Raw genomic sequence first — 5,069 nt, 5'->3', positions numbered from 1 at the left:
TGAGCGCAGGCCCTTAGGAACAAATCTTTCTTTTCATGGGCAACGGTCACGAGAATTTTCAATCCCAATGATAATTACGAACAATCAATAGCTCTGACCAATCCCCAAGGTTTGTAAGACCATGGGTATAATAATAATAATTAGGCAAAGACTCAGTTTATGCAAAAGTCTAGTACAGTTTATTCAGAGAACGTTCTAAAGTCAAGAATACAAAAACATAAATTTTATAGCTGCGCACATACTTCCACACAAACAGTAGGTATCCTACACACATACATACATACACACACACAAACAGTAGATGAGTTGTATCCTTCTCCATAGTTCTCACCACTGTGTATCACTACCCAGCCGACAGTTCCATTCCCCCGAGATTAGGGAAACCTTGAGAAGTACTCCCTGTCCTCTCCCAAGTCTCTCAGAGGCCTAGCCAGAGCGGTCCAAACACAGTTTTAGTTGTTCGGTATTTTACTAGGCACACACAAGTTCAAATCCTAAACTACGCCTTGCTCAGACATTCTGTGTTTTTCCACTATACATTCTTTAACCTAATTCAGACAAACTACAGAGATTATAATTTTATGATTCTAATCAACTTCATACAGTTATAAGGTTTCAGAGTGGAATTAGTTTATCATTATCTTTCACATACACATTATTTTATCAGTAACCTTAGCTAGTTAACATTAACCTTCTACATCTAGCTATTGAACTTCCATCCTCTAAAGCCAGGGCCACAACAATGTATGAATTAATGGTTGGATCAGATTCCCTGTTATAATCATTGGCCAGTACGGTGAATTAAGTAAAACCACAAGTCCAAATCCCTGTTCCCATCCATGACTTATTTAGGAAAGGGACAATTTTAGCTAGTTAGCCACCGGAGGATAACAACACAACCAGATGCAACAATTTTTTGTCAATGACGTCTGCTCTCAATGGAATTTGATAGGAGTGAAGCCAAATCCAAGCTGGCTTCGGTTGACACTTGTTTTTTGGTGCGCCAGGACCATTCACAGTTGAGCGCGCTCATTTTAGCTCAACACTGATTGGCCATTTAAAAAAAAATACTTATTTTAATCAAGGGAGGTCAGATGCTCACTGCCTTCCCTTGCCTTCAATTATACGAGCCTCAACAATGTCATACTTGTTTGGACCAGACAGCATCAGATAGATGGCCTGCACATAGAGAGACAGAGGGGCACTGTTTCATGGTCGAATGCTTTCTCCTGTGAGATACATTCAGCCTCTTGCGAATTGAAGGAAAATTATAAAACAGAGAAAAATATTTATTATTTTATGTGAAGCCTGGCTTCCCTTGGCATCCATGAATACACACCACTGCTTCTGGAAGGTTCTCCCATCTCCACAGAGGAAGTCTGTCAGAGTGACCATCAGTGTTCTTGCTCACCTCCCTGACCAAGGGCCTTCTCCCCCAATTGCTCAGTTTGGACAGGTGGCCAGCTCTAGAAAGAGTCTTGGTGGTTCTAAACTTCTTCCATTTAAGAATGATGGAGGCCATTGTGTTTTTGGGGAGCTTCAATGCTGCAGACATGTTTTGGTACCTTTCCCCAAATCCGTGCCTCGACACAATCCTGTCTCGGAGCTCTACCAACAATTCCTTCTTGGCTTGGTTTTAGCGCTGACATGCATTGTCAACTGAGAGACCTTATATAGAAAGGTGTGTGCCTTTCAAAATCATGTCCAATCAATTGAATTGACCATAAGTGGACTCCAATCAAGTTGTAGAAACATCTCAAGAATGATCAATGGAAACAGGATGCACCTGAGCTCAATTACTTAACAAAATGTGGAAAAGGGGAAGGGGTCTGAATTCTTTCCGAATGCACTGTATGTCAAACCAAATAATAAATCCCCTATAGGTTGGTGGTAGTCTAATTCATCATATGAATTATCTGTCTCCTCAGCTGGTGACCCTGATTCCCAACATCAAGTGGGGTCAAAGGTCAGAGCATGTGGATGGGACTCTGTGAAAGTGGTTCCAGCGACTCTCGGTGTTCTTCTGATGCGTGCCGTCATTGTTCTGAGAATTGTCTGTGAGCGTTGACCCTTCTGGAGGAGCTGGCTAGTGAGATGTAGAGAATTGACGAGTGAGCACTATTTTATCACAGGAGCTTCATGGGACAAAATATTGTCATTTATTTCCTAAAATAAGTGCTTTTGACAATGCATCTGGATGTAGAGAAAATGGGCCAAGCTCCTGTATATTTCTGATGGACTGTATGTATTTTTGCAACTAGCTTTAACTATCAATAATGGTGAGCCACAAGATATGCAAGCCGAGAACAGAGCTCTAAAAGAATCTCAAAAACTTAATGTAAAATCTAACAGCAGGTGAGCAATCAGCGTTCTATACGAGTATGCTCTGCTATGGTAAACAAATAGTATTGTCTGTCATCAATAGAGCATTTCAATTGAACTCAGTGGCATCCCTAAAGTGTATTATAAAACGGTGCTACCATGTTATCCTCTTAGGGAAGTTGAGAATTCAAGCAGCTTTTCACAGCTTTTTGTTAAAAATCGTGCAACATTTCAGCGCCCTGCTATTCATGCCAGGAATATAGTATATGCATATGATTAGTATGTGTGGATAGAAAACACTCAGACGTTTCTAAAACTGGTTAAATCACGGCTGTGACTATAACAGAACGTGTGTTTCATCGAAAAGTGCATGAAAATCTGATCACTGAAAATGGAAATAAATATCCATGCACGACTTCAAGGAATTGTTCAAAGTGAACCGAATTAAATGAGGCCGAGGTTGCAGTGCCTACAGCTTCCACACGATGTCTAGAGTCTTGTCATTTGATTCGGCTTTGATTCTTGGTCAAACCGACACAAGGGAACCGATTCCCTCCGGTCTCCGACCGGATGTTTTGGTCGAGCTCTCTCCAAGACATTTTTTCGAGACGGACATGTATAGAATTTACATCGCCTCCTGATGAATTTTATCGCTTATTAACGTGTACTAATACCTAAAGTTGCATTACAAAAGTATTTCGAAGTGTTTTGTGAAAGTTTATCATCGACTTTTATAATTTAAAAAAATGACGTTACGTTAGAAAAAGCTTTTTTTTTTCCGTTGTTCACACAGTATTCTTAGATCGATATCTATGCTATATATGGACCGATTTAATCGAAAAAAGACCCTAAATGATGTTTATGGGACATCTAGGAGTGCCAAGAAAGAAGCTCGTCAAAGGTAATGAATGTTTTATATTTTATTTCTGCGTTTTGGTTTGCGCCTGCTAACGCAAAATCTGTCGTGTTAGGTGACGTTGCAGTATTTTGAGGGTGCATGGTATCAGATAATAGCTTCTCATGCTTTCGCCGAAAAGCATTTTAAAAATCTGACTTGGTGGATAGATTCACAACGAGTGTAGCTTTATAATTCAGTACATTGTATGTCCATTTTAATGAAAGTTTGAGTTTTATCAACCTCTATAGGTGGCGCTCTTGAACATTTCCGCTGATTGATGTTCCCACCACGGGACCACGGCCCTAACAAGATGGCCTTAACCGCTTCAGTGTTTTGAGGAAATGATGATTTCACACTGTACAAATGATAAATATGATCCCTTCAGAAGAGAAAAGGGGAAGGTACTTTATTGCTTCATTCTCCACCCGTTTGAAATCAAATGAAGAATTGAGAATTCTACCCATTTGCTGCACAAACACGGGTGAGTGAGATTCTAGTACGCACAAATGTTTCATATTTCCATGTTATATTCCTTTTTGATATGGGCCTTTACACAATATATTGATTCAGGAAACTGAAACTAACATTTAGGGGTATTTCATTTCCCAATCACACAGGGAGTGAACATCGGAAATGTGCGGTTGGCTGGGAAAGTACCATTTCTTCTTTATTGACAGTGGCCTGGACTCATAGTCGTGATAACTGTGTCTTTATGTAGGGGAAGGGGCCTGTTCATCGCAAACAGGACAAGTATGACTATTGACAGACCATGTAATACAGGACAGTAGTCCAATATAGCCCATTTCACTCCAGCCTCAAAGGGGCGTAAACATTGTATGAGAGCTCTGCTCAAGAATCCCAGTGGTTTGAATCTGTATTTCAGCACCATATTCTCAAGCCTCATATCTATATTTATGATAGAGGAGTTTGTGACTGCCCATAGTTTACAGGGTAACATGTGAGCTATGCGAAAATCATGATACTGTACATTTTCTACAATCATTCAAGGAACCATTGCATGTTTTCTACTTAACCGTAGTAGCATTCAGAAATGATTTATGTTTTCTTAGACATTTTTAGATGAGCAAGTTGGTGCTGGATTGGGTTAACAGCTGAACAAGAGGGAGCGTGGTTATAGTTGGACAACACATCCCAAGCTCCAAATAAAAGGACAGAATATTGTAGTGATTCATTCACTTTAGATGTAAACTATAAAGCATGATCATTCAATCACACAATGCTTCAATTGAAGTATAAAAATGGAAATCAAAAGGTTTATCCAAACAATGTAGTTTGTTTGAGGACATGGATCGTATGAATTGTCATTCCTCTGATTATGCGTTACCCAGCCTTCTACTCTAGCTTCCAGTGGGGTAATCATGAGCCTGATATGTGGAGAGGAGTCCAAAGACAATATCCCAATGGTGAAGACTGTGCTAGAATGGGAGAAAAGTACCTCGTAAGTTGGAAATACCCAAGAGTTGGTTTGATGTCAGCTGGGTTTTACCAGACAGACAAAATGTGACTATGTCAGGCGCATGACACAGTATCTTTATAAAACTCCCTTGAAATGTGCTCATAAAGCCAAAGTACATTTCAAGTACCAAAGTATCAAGCACTTATTTTCTTCCTAACATTGATACATGAGGAGTTAAGGGGTTTTCTTAGTGTATGTGAAGTTTTACACTTACTGTTTTATACCCTGCTAGGGTGTGAATCTAGCCACCTTCAACTGGCAAACAGAATTGATCAGAGATTTTTCACGCCTAAAACATATGACCACAAGAAATGTATTATTTTAAAACAATCTGGAATTAACTGGATAAATAAGTCGTCCAAAAACTAACCA

This window comes from Oncorhynchus nerka, linkage group LG4, assembly GCF_034236695.1.
Source record: "Oncorhynchus nerka isolate Pitt River linkage group LG4, Oner_Uvic_2.0, whole genome shotgun sequence".
Taxonomy (NCBI): domain Eukaryota; kingdom Metazoa; phylum Chordata; class Actinopteri; order Salmoniformes; family Salmonidae; genus Oncorhynchus; species Oncorhynchus nerka.
The sequence above is the reverse complement of the archived record's forward strand: the minus strand, read 5'-3'. Positions refer to the sequence as shown.